The sequence below is a fragment of the Saimiri boliviensis genome, chromosome 7 (assembly GCF_048565385.1).
Source record: "Saimiri boliviensis isolate mSaiBol1 chromosome 7, mSaiBol1.pri, whole genome shotgun sequence".
Lineage (NCBI taxonomy): Eukaryota > Metazoa > Chordata > Mammalia > Primates > Cebidae > Saimiri > Saimiri boliviensis.
The window spans coordinates 85,225,516-85,243,498 of record NC_133455.1 but is presented as its reverse complement, the minus strand read 5'-3'; the positions used below and the strand labels follow the sequence as shown (position 1 = coordinate 85,243,498).

The 17,983-nt window shown below is 38.5% G+C and overlaps 1 long non-coding RNA gene across 1 annotated transcript in view; it reads right to left on the bottom strand.

The window, feature by feature from the left end:
• Window positions 1–4,804: 4,804 nt before the first annotated feature.
• The window catches only part of LOC141585006 (uncharacterized), a 107,799-nt gene continuing 94,620 nt past the window's right edge, over window positions 4,805–17,983 (bottom strand). Inside the window, exon 3 of the long non-coding RNA XR_012518288.1 lies at window positions 4,805–4,881. This is a non-coding gene — a long non-coding RNA (uncharacterized LOC141585006). The remainder of the gene's footprint in view (window positions 4,882–17,983) is intronic.

Here is a 17,983-nt window from a genome sequence, read left to right as displayed (position 1 = left end):
AGCCCATAGCACCCAACCACAGAAACATCTGTGGAAAAAAATTAAATAGTTTAACTTGCATCTAATTAGAAAGCAAGATACAGAAGAAAGGAAATGGGGCACATATATATATACATATATATATATATGTGTGTATATATATATGTATATATATACATACATATATACACACACAGATATCTGTATGTATACACATATATACACGTGTATATATAGACGTGTGTATATATACATATATGTACACGTGTGTATATATACCCGTGTGTATATGTGTATATATAGAGATATGTATACATATATATCTGTATACATGTATATACACATGTGTATATATGTGTATATACATACGTATGTATATACATATATATATATAAAGAGATAATGACCAAAAATTTCCAAAATTAATGAAAGATAATAAATCATAGATCCAAGAACCTCAGATAACCCAAAGCCAAAGCCAGAAAAATATCAAGGAACACATACACATACACTTCCCAGCTAAATGGCTGAGATTTGAAGATAAAAAAATCTTGAGGGACCAAAAAAAGAAGTGTTACTTGTACAAATCAATCATAAAATTGCAACTTGTCTTTAAAAAGCAATGAAAGCCAGGAGGCAATGGAAACTGGCTGGAACACACACTCACACCCCACACCCACCACCAACAAATAATATGCCACCTAGAATTCTATTCTTTTTTATTTTTTGAGGTAGAGTTTTGCTCCTGTTGCCCAGGCTGGAGTGCAATGACACGACCTCGGCTCACGGCAATCTCCACCTGATTGCTCTGGCTGAACTTCCAATACTATATTGAATAGGAATGGTGAGAGAGGGCATCCTTGTCTAGTGTAGGTTTTCAAAGGGAATGTGTCCAGTTTTTGCACATTCACCATGATATTGGCTGTGGGTTTGTCATACATAGCTTTTGTTATTTTGAGATGCGTTCCATCGATACCTAGTTTATTGAGCATTTTTAGCATAAAGGGCTGCAGAGTTTTGTCAAAGGCCTTCTCTGCATATATTGAGAAAATCATGTGGTTTTTGTCCTTGGTTCTGTTTATGTGATGAATTACGTTTATAGATTTGCGTATGCTGAACCAGCCTTGCATCCCTGGGATGAAGCCTATTTGATCGTGATGGATAATCTTTTTGATTTGCTGTTCCATTTGGTTTGCCAGTATTTTATTGAAGATTTTTCCATCTATGTTCATCATGGATATTGGCCTGAAATTGTCTTTCTTAGTTGTGTTTCTGCCAGGTTTTGGTATCAGGATGATGTTGGTCTCATAAAATGAGTTAGGAAGGATTCCCTCTTTTTGTATTGCTTGTAATAGTTTCAGAAGGAATGGTACCAGCTCCTCTTTGCATGTCTGGTAGAATTCAGCTATAAAGCTTTCCAGACCTGGACGTTTTTTGGTTGGTAGGCTATTAATTGCTGCCTCAACTTCAGACCTTGTTACTGGCCTTTTCAGGGATTCAGCTCCTTCCTGGTTTAGTCTTGGGAGGGTGTAAATGTCCAGGAATTTATCCATTTCTTCCAGATTTACTGGTTTATGTGTATAGAGCTATTTGTAGTAATCTCTGATGCTAGTTTGTATTTCTGTGGAATCGGTGGTGATATCCCCTTTACCATTTTTTATTGCTTCTGTTCAAATCTTCTCTTTTCTTATTAGTCTGGCTAGCAGTCTATTTTGTTGAACCTTTTGAAAAACCAGCTCCCAGAGTTAGTTACTGATTTTTTGAAGGGTTTTTTGTGTCTCTATCTCCTTCAGTTCTGCTCCGATCTTAGTTATTTCTTGTCTTCTGCTAGCTTTTGAATTTGTTTATCTTGCTCCTCTAGTTCTTTCAATTTTGACGATAGGGTGTAGATTTTAGATCTTTCCTCACTTCTTTTGTGAGCATTTATTGCTATGAATTTCCCTCTGGATACTGCTTTAAATGTGTCCCAGAAATTCTGGTACATTGTATTCATAGAACATCTTTATTTCTGTCTTCATTTCATTGTTTATCCAGTCATCATTCAGGAGCAAGTTGTTCGGTTTCCATGAAGTTGAGTGGTTCTGAATTAGTTTCTTAATCCTGAGTTCTAATTTGATTGCACTGTGGTCTGAGAGATTGCTATGATTTCCATTCTTTTGCATTTGCTAAGGAGTGATTTACTTCCAATTATGTGTTTGATTTTAGAGTAAGTGTGATGTGATGCTGAGAAGAATATATATTTCGTGGATTTCATGTTGAGAGTTCTGTAAATGTCTATTAAGTTCACTTGGTCTAGATCTGCATTCAGGTCCTGGATTTCCTTGTTGATTTTCTGTCTCATTGATCTGTCTAATATTGACAGTGGAGTGTTAGACTCTCACACAGTAATAGTGGGAGACTTTAAGTCTCTAAGTCATTAAGAACTTGCTTTATGTATCTGGGTGCTCCTGCATTGGGTGTGTATATATTTAGGATCATTAGCTCTTCTGGTTGCATTGATCCTTTTACCATCATGTAATGTCCTTCTTTGTGTCTTTTTATCTTTGTTGGTTTAAAGTCTATTTTATCAGACTCTAGGATTGCAACTCCCACTTTTTTTTTTTTTTTTTTTTTTTTTGCTTGCCATTTGCTTGGTAAATCTTCCTGCATCCCTTTATTCTGAGTCTGTGTTTGTCTTTGCATGTGAGATGGGTCTCCTGAATACAGCACACCAATGAGTCTTGACTTTTTATACAGTTTGACAGTTTGTGTCTTTTGATTGGGGCATTTAGGCTGTTTACTTTTAACTTTAATATTCTTATGGTGAACTTTATCCTACCATTTGCTTACTGGCTGATTGTTTTGCCCATTAGTAGACACTGTTTCTTCATTGTGTCATTGGTCTTTACCATTTCGTACATTTTTGCAGTTGCTGGTACTGGTTGTACCTTTCCATGTTTAGTGCTTCCTTCAGGAGCTTTTGTAGGGCACATCTGGTGGTGACAAAATCTCTCAGCAATTGCTTGTCCATAAAGGATTTTATTTCTCCTTCACTTATTAAGCTTAGTTTGGCTGGATATGAAATTCTAGGTTGAAAGTTCTTTTCTTTAAGGATGTTGAATATTGGCCCCCACTCTCTTCTTCTTCTGGCTTTGGAGGGTTTCTGCTGAGAGAGCTGCTGTGAGTCCGATGGCCTTCCCTTTGTAGATGACCCCATCTTTTTCTCTGGCTGCCCTTAGCATTTTTTCCTTCATTTCAACCCTTGTGAATCTGATGATTAAGTGCCTTGGGGTTGCTCTTCTTGATGAATATCTTTGTGGTGTTCTTTATATTTCCTAGACTTGAATATTGGCCTGCCTTGCAAGGTTGGGGAAGTTCTCCTGGATAATATCCTGAAGAGTGTTTTCCAGCTTGGATTCATTCTCCTGGTCACATTCAGGTACACCAATCAAACTTAGATTACGTCTTTTCACATAATACCATATTTCTCAGAGGCTTTGTTCAATTATCTTGCCTTTTCATTTTATTTCATTGAGTTGATCTTCAGTCTCTGACATACTTTCTTCAGCCTGATTGATTCAGTTATTGTTCTCATGCTGTGTTTTTCAGCTCCATCAAATTGTTTATGTTATTCTCTAAGCTGGTTATTCTAGTTAGCATTTTGTCTAACCTTTTTTCAAGGTTCTTAGCGTCTTTGCATTGGGTTAGAACATGCTCCTTTAGCTCAGAATTGCTTCTGCCAATTCGTCAAACTGATTTTCCATCCTATTTTGTTCTCTTGCTGGTGAGGAGATGTGATCCCTTGGAGTATGAGAGGCATTCTAGTCTTTCATGATTTCATCCTTTTTGTACTGGTTTCTTCCCATCTTTGTGGATTTATGTACCTTTGATCTTTGAAGTTGGTGATTTGGGATAAGGTCTCTGAGTGGACATCCTTTCTGTTGATGTCGAAGCTATTTCTTTTTGTTTTTTAGTTTTCCTTCTAACAGTCAGGTCCCTCTGCTGTAGGACTGCTGGAGGTCCACTCCAGACCTTGTTTGCCTGAGGATCACCCACAAGCATTGCAGAACAACAAGGATTGCTGCCTGAACTTTCCTATGGTAGCTTCATCCCAGAAGGACACCTGCCAGGTGTCAGCCAGAGCTCTCCTGTACAAGGCATCTTTTTGGTTACACAGGGGTCAGGAAGCTGCATGAGAAGGTAGTCTGTCCTTTGCCTGCAGAGACGCTGCTAGGCTGCCATGGACTCAGTCCAGCTGCTGTGTAAGCTTCCTCTGACTTTTTTTGTTTACACAGGTAAATGTAGGCCCACCTCAGCAATGGCAGACGCCCTTCCCTCAACTAAGCTTGATTGTTCCAGGTCAAGCTCAAACTGATGTGCTGGTTGTGAAACTCTCAAGCGAGAGGGCTTCAGTTTGTTGGTCTTTGTGGGGGCCCAGCCATATAACATGTCTCCCTGCTTTGTTTCCTCGCTTTCTGGGGAGCAGGTAGCTCCAACCTGCAGGCAATCTCAGTGCTAGTCAAAATGTGTGCCCAGATCTGTGCTGACAACCCGCAGTGCCAGCCAGAGCTGCTCCTCAGATCTGTGCTGGTAATTTGCAGCACTTTTCAGCCTGGCAGGAATTTCCTGGTCTGTGGGTTGCAGAGGGCATGAAACAAGCACAGTATCTGAACCTGAGTGCTGGAGGGGAAAAAGTCCCTGATCCTCTGGTCAGGTGCACTTCTCAGGTGAGGCAGCACCCCATCCTGCCTCAGTTTGCCCTCCTTGGGCTACATCCACTGTCCACCCAGTCCCATTTAAATGAACCTGGTAACTTGGTTGGAAATATAGAGTCACTCACCTTCTGCACCTCTCCCGCTGGGAACTGCATTCCAGAGCTGTTCCTATTAGGCCATCTTGGTGGAATCCCTCTGAAACTTGATTCTGAAGAAAGAAATGGAGACACTCAAACTCAAACAAAAGTGATAGGCCTGTAAGCATAAAGTATCTTTTAAAAAGTTGCCCCTTCTTTTATGCATAAACATAATTAAACACTATCGGTTATTTAAAGTAAAAATAATAAAATGTGAGCATGAGTTTTGTGGTAAACAGAGAACTAAAATAAATGACAAGAACACAAAAAATGGGAGTACAGTGATATACATAAAGTTTTCACTTTTTATGACAAAATATTTTTTGAGTATAGAATGTGGTAAGTTTAAAATGCATATTGCAATAAATAAGCTGACAACTAAAAAAAAGCACAGAGACATAAATAAAAACCTATTGGAAGAGGTTACATGGATACTAAAATGTTTAATTTACCCCTAGCAAAAAATAAATAAAAGAGGCAGAGAAAAAGAGAGCAGAGAGGACAAAGAAAAATCAAACAAATATGATAAACTTGAAAAATGATTTGTTAATTACAGCAAATGTAAATGGACTAAACATTTTTTACAAATTGTCTGAATAAGAAAACAAGACTTGCCTATGTGCTACTTTTGAGAAATTCATTAAAAGCATAAACAGATTGAAAACAAAATAATGAAAAATAGCACATAAATACTAACCATATAATTATTAGGCAAAGTAAACTGTAAGATAAAGAGTAAAACCAAAAATAAAAAGATTTCATAATGATAAAAATATCAATTAATCAAAGAGACATAATATTATGAAATGCCTATGCATCCAAAGACAAAGATCCTATACATATAAGGAGAACATTTTTAGGGAATTTAGATAAATCTTCAACAATAATTGGAAACTTTAGCTAGCTCTCTCTGTAATAAGTAAATAAAGATTTATAAAGATAAAAAAGATTTAAACTACACTCTCACCCAAGTTGACCTCATTGATATTTATGGAACCATACACCCAACACAAGCAGAATATGTATTTTTCTAAAGTGCAAATGAAATATTGGCTCAGCTAAACCACATGCTGTGTCATAAAACAAGTCTTAATATACTTCATAGGACTAAAATTGTGCAGAGTATGTTTGTGAACCACATGATGATGCTAAATAAGAAACCAGTAGTTATAAGTAAAACTTTTTTTGTTTTTTAAGAAATGGGGGTCTTGCTCTGTTGTCCAGGCTAGAGTGCAGTGGACTGATCAGGCTTACTGTAGCCTTGAATTCCTGGATGTGAGCAGTCCTCCCACCTTAGCCTCTAGAGTAGCTAGGAATACAAGTGTGTACCACCAAGCCCAGCTAATTATTTTTTCCTAATAGAGATAGAAGCTAACATTTAACAATTTACTAGATGCATGAAATTATCAGCAAATTGAGAATAGAAGATAAATAACCTTTGTTGTATTCAGAATATTAAGAATACTCAACAAAAAAGGCAAACAAACCCAATACAATTTGGTAAAAGTCTGACACCTGGGAAAAGAATATATGCAAATTTCTAATAAGTACATGAAAAGGTGCCCAATATTTCACTCATTAAGACAATGCAAATTAAATATACCATGAGGTATCTACCTACACATCTACCAGAATGGCAAGTTACTGAATCACAGAGTGAAAACACCAAATTCTGTAGAGGATGTAGAACAGCTGAAAGTGTTATAAGCTAGTTGTGGAAATGTAAAACAATACCACCATTTAGAAAACTGTCAGTTTCTGAAAAAGTTAAATACACATCTACCCTACGGTTCAGCAATTTTACTCCTATGTCTAGATTCAAGGGAAATGAACATATATTTGTCTACCATAAACTTTATATTAAAAAGTTTACATCAGTTTTATTTATCATAAGCCCAAAACTAGAAATAATCTTGATTTTCAACAACGGATAATGGATATTTTATGTATACAATAAGATACTCAGTAATAAAAAGAAATAATCTGATAATACATGCAACAACATGGGTAAAACTCAAAAATATTATGCTCAGTGATAAACACCAAATATGTATCCTGTGTTACTGCACTTATATGAAATTCTGGAATGGATAAAACTAACCTATAGTAATAAAAATCACAATAATAGTTGCTTTGTCATAGGGAATTGATGCACAGGAGCACAAGAGAACTTCCTGGGGTTATAAAAATGTTTTTATGTTGATATATGTCATGTTTTTTCCTGCTGTAACATAATACCTAAGACTGGGTGATCTATAATAAACAGAAATCTACTGGCTCATGTTTCTGTAAGCCGGAACGTCCAAGATCAAGAAGCTGGGGTTTGATCAGAGTCTTCTTGCTATATTACCTTGGTGAAGGGCAAAGTGACAGGAAGGGAAGAAGGGAAAGAGAGAGCTGGGGGCCTGAACTTGGCTTTTGATAATGAAGTAACTCCCTCAATAACAGCCTTAATTGATTCATGAGAGTGGAGCCCTCATGGCCTAATCACCTCTTAAAGCTTCCACCTCTTAACATCCTTGAATTGGAGATTAAGTTTCTTAACACATCCTTTCTGGGTAGCACATTCAAACCATAGCATTCCACCCTGAGCCCCAAATTTTCACAGTACAATACATTCCATCCCAATAGCCCCAATTAACTTATTTTTATCAGCAACTCAAGTCCAAACTATCATCTAAATCAGATATGGGTGAGACTCAAGGCACAATTCATTCTGAAACAAATTCCCTTCCTCTGTGAGCCTGTGAAATCAACATGAGTTATCTACTTCCAAAATACAATAATGGGACAGGGATCAGATAAATATTACCATTACCAAAGTGAGAAACTGGAGGGAGAAAGGAGTAGCAGGCCCCAAGTAAGTCCATAACCAGCAGTGCAGACAACATTAAATCTTAAGGCTTCAAAACAATCTTTCACCCCATCACTACCTCCTGGAGACACTGAATGGGCAGTTTGGCCCCTATAGCTCCAATTTTAGCCCCACCCTTATGGTTTTGCTGGGCTCAGACCATGCAACAACTCTCATGGGTTGGAATTTCAGGCCTGCAACTGTCCTATCCAGATTTTACACACTAGTACCTTTACAGTTCAGGGGTCTTGGAAGAGGGCCCATCTCTGGGGTTCCATTAAGTATTACCTTGTGAAAGCCCTTACCCCACAGGTCTGCTTGGCATTTCTCTAGGAGGGGCTCTCTGTGGTTCCTCTAACCCTGTGACAAGTCTCTGCCTGGGTCCCCAGGTTATCAGCCAACATCCTTTGAAATCTAGGTAAAGGAAGGCATTCTCCCACAACTCTTACATTCTGTTCACCTGCAGAATTAGCACTACATGGATGCCATAGGTTGCATCTCCTGGAGCAGTAAGTTGAGCTGTACCTGGGCCCTCTTGAGTCATGACTGGGCAGCTAAAGAGCACTGCACCAGAATGTGGGGAAAAGAGATTGGATAGTGAGCCCCAAGCTTCTGAGGGTGCCCTAGACCTTTCTTTAGACATATTTCCTTCTCCCATGCCTTGACATTCATGGACTGTGATGGTAAGGGCAGGGTTATTCTTCCATTGTTCTGCTGAATAACCTCTGGCTTCCTTCTATCCATACTAATTTCCTTATCAAATGGTTGTGCCAAACCCTTGGTTTCCTCTCCTTAAAATGCTTCTTCATTCTCTACCATTCTTCCAGGCTGAAAATCCTTCAAATCCCTGAGTTCTGTTTCCCTTTTAATTATAAATCCCATCTTTAAATAATTTCTTCTCATGTTTTACTATATACAGTTAAAAGAAGCCATGTAGCACCCTGGATACTTTGCTGCTTAGATGTTTCTTCCAAAAGATATCCCCTTAAATTACACCTTCCACAAAGCCTTTGGTCAAGAACACAATTCAGCTAAGTTCTTTGCCACTTTATAACAAGAATAGCCAGTTTTCAAAACCTTCTTCCTCATTTCCATGGAAATTTCATTAATTGCCTTTACCATTTATATTTCTACCAAAATTCTGATCATGATGACTTAAATAATCTCTAGGAAATTTCAGAATTTAACTGGTGCTTTTCTCTTCTTCCAAGGCCTCACCAGAATTTCCCTTAATGTTCTATTCATAATAATACAGTGTTTTTCCAGCCAACTCCTCCAAACTCTTCTAGGCTCTGGCCATTACCCAGTTCCAATGCCACAACCACATTTTGAGGTATTTTTTACAGCTACACCCCACTCTCCAGTACCAATTTTCTGTCTTTGTTTTGTGTTGCTGTAACAGAATGCCAGATACGGAGTAATTTATAATTAATAAAAATGTGTTGTCTTATGCTTCTGGAGGCTGATAAGTCCAAGCTCAAGGGGCAAGCATCTATTAAGGATGTTCTTACTATGCCATCCCATGGAGGAAGGGCAGAGAGAAAGTAAGAGAGAGAGAAGAAGGTCAAACTCAGCTTTTTATATCAAACCCACTCCTGCAATAACAGTATTCATTCATGAGGGTGAAACTTTCATGACTTAATCACCTCTTCAAGGTCCCATCCCTTAACATTATTATACTGGGGATTAAGTTTCCAACACAGGCTTTTTGGGGGACACATTCAAACCATAGCAGATATTAGTATTATATGTAATGTATGCATCAATTTAAAATAATAGGACAATATTAATTGCCTACTATATGAAGTGTACTGCTCTAAGTGCTGCTAGAGAAACACTATTAAAGACAGTAGAAGAGATCCTTGGTTTGATAAAGAAAAACAACAAATAAAAATATAGCTACTGGACATCAATAAATACAATAACTGGCAAATATAACTGTGATGAGTATTATTTATTTTGATATAATGAACACCTGGGAAATGTTTTCTGGGAAGGTAACAAGTGAGCTGAGTTCTGAAGAATGATAAGAAGCAATCCATGGGATGTGATGAATTAAGGACATTCTAGGCAGCAGCCCTGAAGTGCCTGGCCTAGTCCAAAAACAGAAGAGAGGTTATTCTACCAGAAATATATTGAGATAAAGAGACAGTGGTATGAGCTTATGGAGATCTGGGTTGGTATCAATGTCAGAGGGCCTTTGGGGCCATAGTAAATAGTACAAATTTAATCAACATAGCCAGCACTTCTGAATCTCATAGAATGGCAAGCACCAGATTTACTTTCTTAAACAGCTATTCAACCAAGAAACAGGTATGAAACAATAGGTTTCAACATTGGATAATATACAATATAGGAGTACATATCCTGAAAAAAAGTAGAAAAAAGGTGAGCTGTGTGATTTTCCAAGCTTATTGCCTAGAAGCAGTTTCCACTACAAGAAGCAGAAAGTAAAACAGACACAGTCAGTCTTCCAAAGAAAGAGACAGAAATTGGAGTTTGGGGAGACAAATAGGGTGGAGTATTTTTGGCACAGAATACCATGAAGGAGAGGACTATGCTAAGAGAAACCACCATAAACTGGAAGAGAGACTTCCTCAAATTTTTGGTTGTGTGCTAATCTCTGCATGGCAAGGGGAAACTGTCTAAAATCAAGAAAAGAACTGGCAGAAGGGAATAGATAAGACAACTTACGCAGCTCATACAGGATAGGAAGAATTTGTGCCAGGCTTAAAAGAACTCATAACACACAGACAATATTATAGAGTCTTCTGAAAAACAGCCCCTTAAAGTACTTAAGTTAGTCCAAGATGAAGGCTGCTTTGGAATCACTTTAACAAAGCTGGAAAACAAGCCTCAAAAGTATCAAACTTATTTCAAACAAATTAATTAAATACCATAAAAATTTCAAGCTTTATAAAAAACAGCTTTCAATCCCACTACCTAATAAAAAAAATACAATGTCTGGCATCAAATAAAAATTGCTAGACAGAACAAGAGGCCAGAAATTATAAACTCTTATCAGGCAGAAAACCAATAAATAGAAACCCAGAAATGACAGAGATAAAAGGATTTAGCAAAAAGAACATTAAAACACTGATTATGCTAAATACACTCAAGATGGTAGAGAAAATAAATGAATATGATGAGGGGGGACATGTAAAATAGATTTGAAAACCAAATGGGATGTTTAGAATTAAAATAATATATTTCAAATAAAAAAACAGACCAGATGGAATTAACAGATTAGGCACCCCAGAAGAAAACACCTGCAAACTTATAAGAATAAAAACTTGTCAAAATGATGTACAGACAGACAAGTACTCAGTAAGTGAAAAGAGAACCAGTGACCTGTAGGACAGCACCAAACAGTGCAACATGAGTACAGTAAACAGAAATCTAGAATGTGAGGTGAAAAGGGGGGGATAGAAACAAAAAAGAAAAAGCATATTTGAAATGCTTTCAAACTTGATAAAAACTAAATTTTAGATAAAGAAAACCACACGAATGCACATCATCATAAAATTTCAGAAAATCAGTTGAATGTGTGGCTCTGTCTCCCAGGCGTTCCAGGCACCAGTTGAAATGGCCACCCAGATTTGTGTGAGTTTTTGAGCAGAGACCCACTGTACCAACTGAAACAGCCATGCTGGAAACTCATGGTGATTTTCAGCCTGGGAATCTCCTGGTCTGTGAGCAGTAATAACTCACTTGGAAATGCAGTGATCACTCACTCTCTGTGTTAATCTCACTGGTAACTGCACTCCAGAGCTGTTTCTATTCGGCCATCTTGGATCTGCCCATTCAACTAAAAAAAGGGTTGAAACAAAGCCAGGTGATCTGGCTCAGCTGGTCTCACCCCCACAAAGACCAGCAATCTGAAACGCTCTGGATTGAGAGTTTCGCAGCAAATGCAGCTGCAACCGGGATGGTCCAGCTAGGTGGGGGAAGGGTGTCCTCATTATCAAGGCAGTCCACCACTACAAAGGCAGTCTGCCCTGCCAAGGCAGTCCACCACTACCAAGGCAGTCCGCCATTACTGAGGCAGTTCTAACTATACCTCTATAAACAAAACCACAAGAAAGTTCACACAGCAGCTGGACAGAGCCCATGGCAGCTCAGCAATGCCTCTGCTGGCAGACTGTGACTAGGCTACCTCGTTGCTGGGCAGGACATTTCTGAAAAAAGGCAGCAGCACCTCAGGAACTTATAAATAAAGCCCCACCTTCCCAGGACAGAGCACCTGGGGAAAAAGTTGGTTTTTAGTTCCGCTGCAGCAGACTTAAATGTACCTGCCCAGCAGCTCTGAACAGAACAAGGGAGCTCACAGCTCGGCACTTGAGCTCCTATAAGGGACAGACTGTCTCCTCAAGCAGGTCCCCAACTGCCATATATCCAAAGAGATACCTCATAAAGGAGAGCTCAGGCTGACATTTGGAGGGTATCCTTCTGGGATGAAGGTAACAGAAGAAAAAACTGGCAGCAACCCTTACTGTTCTGCAGCCACTGCAGGTGATCCCCAGGCAAGCAGGGTCTGGAGTGGACCTCCAGCAGTCCTACAGCAGAGGGGTCTGTTAGAAGGAAAACTAAAAAACAGAAAAAAATAACTTCATCGTCAACAAAAAGGATGTCCACTCAGAGACCCCATCTGAAAGTCACCAACTACAAAGACCACAGGTAGATAAATCCACAAAGATGGGAAGAAACAAGTGCAAAAAGGATGAAAACACCCAAAACCAAAATGCGTCTCCATCTCCAAGGGATCACAACTCCTCACCAGGAAGGGAACAAAGATGGATGCAGAATGAGTCCAATAAACTGACAGAAACAGGCTTCAGAAGGTGGATAATAGCAAACTTCTCTGAACTAAAAGAACATGTTCTAACCCAATGCAAAGAAACTAAGAACCTTGAAAAAAAGTTTGACGAGATGCTAATGAGAATAAAGAGCTTAGAGAAGAATATAAATGACTTGATGGAGTGGAAAAACAACATGAGAACTTTGTGAAACATACACAAGTTTCAGAAGAAGGATATCAGAGATTTAAGATAAACTAAATGAAAAAAAATGAGAAGGAAAGATTAGAGAAAAAAGAGTGAAAAAAAAATGAACAAAGCCTCCAAGAAATAGGGGATTATGTGAAAAGACCTAATCTGCATTTGATTGGTGGACCTAAATGTGACAGAGAAAATGAATCCAACCTGGAAAATACTCTTCAGGATATTACCTAGGAGAACTTCCCCAACCTTGCAAGGCAGGCCAACATTGAAGTCCAGGAAATACACAGAATACCACAAAGACATTCCTCAAGAAGAGCAACCCTAAAGCACCTAATAGATTCACCAGGGTTGAAATGAAGGAAAAAATGCTAAGGGATGCCAGGGAAAGGTCGGGTCACCCACAAAGGGTAGCCCATCAGACTCACAGCAGCTCTCTCAGCAGAAACCCTACAGGCCAGAAGAGAGTGGGAGCCAATATTCAACATCCTTAAAGAAAAGAACTTTCAATTCAGAATTTCATATCCAGCCAAACTAAGCTTCATAAGCAAAGTAGAAATAAAATCCTTATGAACAAGCAATTGCTGAGAGATGTTGTCACCACCAGACCTGCCTTACAAGAGCTCCTGAAAGGAGTACTAAACACGGAAAGGAACAACCAGTACCAGCCACTCCAAAAACATACCAAATGGTAAAGAGCATCGACACAACAAAGAAGCTGCATCAACTAACAGGAAAAACAAGCAGCTAGCATCAAAATGGCAGGATCAAATTCACATATAACAATATTAACCTTAAATATAAATGGGCTAAATGCCCCAGTCGAAAGACATAGACTGGCAAATTGGATACAAAGTCAAAACCCATCAGTGTGCTGTATCCAGGAAACCCATCTCATGTGCAAGGACACATACAGGTTCAAAAAATGGGATGGAGGAAGATTTGCCAAGCAAATGGCAAGCAAAAAAAAGCACAAGTTGCAATCCTAGTATCTGATAAAATAAACTTTAAACCAACAAAAATCAAAAGAGACAAAGAAGAGCATTACAAGGATCAGTGCAACACGAAGAGCTAATGATCCAAAATATACACTTACCCAATACAGGATTACCCAGATACATAAAGCAAGTTTTTTTTTGTTTGTTTGTTTGTTTGTTTTTTGAGACAGAGTTTCACTCTTGTTACCCAGGCTGGAGTGCAATGGCGCGATCTCGGCTCACCGCAACCTCCGCCTCCTGGGCTCAGGCAATTCTCCTGCCTCAGCCTCCTGAGTAGCTGGGATTACAGGCATGTGCCACCATGCCCAGCTAATTTTTTGCACTTTTAGTAGAGACGGGGTTTCACCATGTTGACCAGGATGATCTCGATCTTTCGACCTCGTGATCCACCTGCCTCGGCCTCCCAAAGTGCTGGGATTACAGGCTTGAGCCACCGCGCCAGGCACAGCAAGTTCTTAATGACTTACAAAGAGACTTAAGACTCCCACACTATAACAGTGGGAGACTTTAACACTTCATTGTCAATATCAGACAGATCAACGAGACATAAAATTAACAAGGATATCCAGGACTTGAACTCAGATCTGTACCAAGCAAATCTAATAGATGTCTACAGAACTCTCCACCCCAAATCCACAGAATATACATTCTTCTCAGCACCACATGACAGCTACTCTAAAATTGACCACATAATTGGAAGTAAATGACTCCTGAGCAAATGGAAAAGAACAGAAATCATAACAGTCTCTCAGACCACAGTGCAAATTAGAATTCAGGATTAAGAAACTAAGTCAGAACTGTACAACTTCATGGAAATGGAACAACTTGCTCCTGATTGACAACTGGATAAACAATGTAATGAAGGCAGAAATAAAGATGTTCTTCAAAATCAACAAGAACGAAGACACAACATACCAGAATCTCTAGGACACATTTAAAGCAATGTCTAGAGGAAAATTTATAGCAATAAATGCCTACATGAGAAGCGAGAAAAGATCTAAAATTGACACCCTATCATCAAAACTGAAAGAGCTAGAGGAGCAAGATCAAAAAAACTCAAAAGCTAGCAGAAGACAAGAAATAACTAAGATCAGAGCAGAATTGAAGGAGAAAGACACACACAAAAAAAAACCTTTAAAAAATAAAAAATCCAGGAGCTGTTTTTTTGAAAAGATCAACAAAATAGACCACAAGCCAGATTTATAAAAAAGAAAAGAGAGAATAATCAAATAGATGCAATAAAAAGTAATAAAGGGGATATCACCACTGATTCCACAGAAATACAAACTAGCATCAGAGATTACTACAAACAACTCTATACACATAAACCAGTAAATCTGGAAAGAGTGGATAAATTCTGGGACACTTGCAACCTCCCAAGCCTAAACCAGGAAGTTGAAACCCTGAATAGACCAATAATAAGTACTGAAGTTGAAGCAGCAATTGATAGCCTACCAACCAAAAAAACCCAGGTCAGGATGGGTTCACAGCTGAATTCTACCAGCATACAAAGAGGAGCTGGAACCACTCCTTCTGAAACTATTCCAAACAACACAAAAAGAGGGAATCCTTCCCAACTCTTTTATGATACCAACATTACCCTGATACCAAAACCTGGCAGAGACTTAACAAGAAAATAAAACTTCAGGCCAATATCCATGATGAACATAGATACAAAAATCTTCAATAAAATACTGGCAAACTGATTGCAACAGCACATCAAAAAGCTTATCCATTACAATCAAGTAGGCTTCATCCCAGGGATGCAAAGCCGGTTCAACATATGCAAGTCTATAAATATAATCCACCACAAAAACAGAACCAAAGACAAAAACCACATGATTATCTCAATAGACAGAGAGAAGGCCTTTGACAAGTCATCATCCCTTTAATGCTAAAAACTCTCAATAAACTAAGTATCTATGGAATGTATCTCAAAATATAAAAGCTATTTAAGACAAACCCACAGCCAGTATCATACTGAAAGGGCAAAAATTGGAAGCATTCCCTTTGAAATCTGGCACTAGACAAGGATGCCCTCTCTCACCACTCCTATTCAATATAGTATGGGAAGTTCTAGCCAGAGCAATCAGGCAAGAAAAAGAAATAAAGGGTATTCGACTAGGAAAAGAAAAAGTCAAATTGTCTCTATTTGCAGATAACATGACTGTATATTTAGAAGACCCCATTATCTCAGCCCAAAATCTCCTGAAACTGATAAGCAACTTCAGCAAAGTCTCAGGATACAAAAATCAATGTGCAGAAATCACAAACATTCCTATACACCAATAACAGACTTAAAGAGAGCCAAATCAAGAATGAACTGCCATTCACAATTGCTACAAAGAGAATAAAATACCTAGGAATACAACTAACAGAGGATGTAAAGGACCTCTTCAAGGAGAACTACGAACCACTGCTCAAGGAAATAAAAGAGAACAAAAACAGATGGAGAAACATTCCATGCTCATGGTTAGAAAGAATCAATATTGTGAAAATGGCCATACTCCCCAAAGTAATTTGTAGATTCAATGCTATCCCCATCAAGCTACCAAGGACCTTCTTCACAGAACTGGAAAAAAAACACCTTAAACTTCATATGGAACCAAAAGAGCCCACATTGCCAAGACAATCCTAAGCAAAAAGAACAAAGCTGGAGGAATCACACTACCTGACTGCCAACTATACTACAAGGCTACAGTAATCAAAACCGCATGGTACTAGGACCAAAACAGAGATATAGACCAATGGAACAGAACAGAGGCCTCAGAGGCAACGCCACACATCTACAACCATCTGATCTTTGACAAACCTGACAAAAACAAGTAATGGAGAAAGGACTCCCTGTTTAATAAATGGCATTGGGAAAACTGGCTAGCCATGTGCAGAAAGCAGAAACAGGACCCCTTCCTGACACCTTACACTAAAATTAACTCCATATGGATTAAAGACTTAAACATAAGACCTAACCCCATAAAAACCCTAGAAGAAAACCTAGGCAAAACTATTCAGGACATAGGCATAGGCAAGGGCTTCATGACTAAAACACCAAAAGCATTGGCAACAAAAGCCAAAAAAGATAAATGGGGTCTAATTAAATTTCAGAGCTCCTGCACAGCAAAAGAAACAATCATTAGAGTCAACCAGCAACCAACAGAATGGGGAAAAAATTTTTGCAATCTATCCATCTGACAAAGGGCTAATATACAGAATCTACAAGTAACTATAACAGATTCACATTCTGACAAAGGGCTAATATTCAGAATCTACAAATAACTAAAACAAACTCATTCAAAAGGTAGCAAAGGACATGAACAAACACTTTTCAAAAGAAGACATGAGGCCAACAAACATGAAAAAAATACTCATCAGAAGTAGTCATTAGAGATATGCGAATTAAAACCACATTGAGATACCATCTCACACCAGTTAGAATGGCAATCATTAAAAAATCTGGAGATAACAGATGCTGGAGAGGATATGGAGAAATAGGAACAATTTTACACTGTTGGTGGTAGTGTAAATTAGTTCAACCATTCTGGAATACAGTGTGGTGGTAACTCAAGGATCTAGAAATGTAAATTCCATTTGACCCAGCAATCCCATTACTGGTATATACCCAAAGGATTATAAATCATTCTATTATAAAGACACATGCACACATATGTTCATTGCAGCACCATTTACAATAGCAAAGACCTGGAACCAACCCAAATGCCCATCGATGATAGACTGGACAAGGAAAATGTGGCACATATACACTATGGAATACTATGCAGCCATAAAAAGGAATGAATTCATGTCCTTTATAGGGACATGGATAAATCTGGAAACCATCATACTCAGCAAACTGATATAAGAACAGAAAAATCAGACACTGCATGTTCTTACTCATAGGCGGGTGTTGAACAATGAGAACACATGGACACAAGGAGGAGAGTATCACACACTGGGGTTGTTGCGGGGGTATAGGGGAGGAACAGCATGGGGTAGCGAAGTTCGGGAGGGATAACATGGGGAGAAATGCCAGATATAGGTGATGGGGTATGGAGGCAGCAAACTACAATGCCACATACGTATATATGCAACAATCCTGCGTGTTCTGCACATGTACCCCAGAAGCTAAAGTGCAGTAAAATATATTTTAAAATTTCCAGAAAATCAGAGATTGAGTAAAACACCTTAAAGCGGCCCAATAAAAGAACATAATACATTCAAATGATCAAAGATAAAAATTACTGTAGATTTTTTGACAGCATCTATGCAAAACTAGAAAAAATAAGGCTACATCTTTTTTTAAAAAGTCAAAAGTCAGAAATAATCA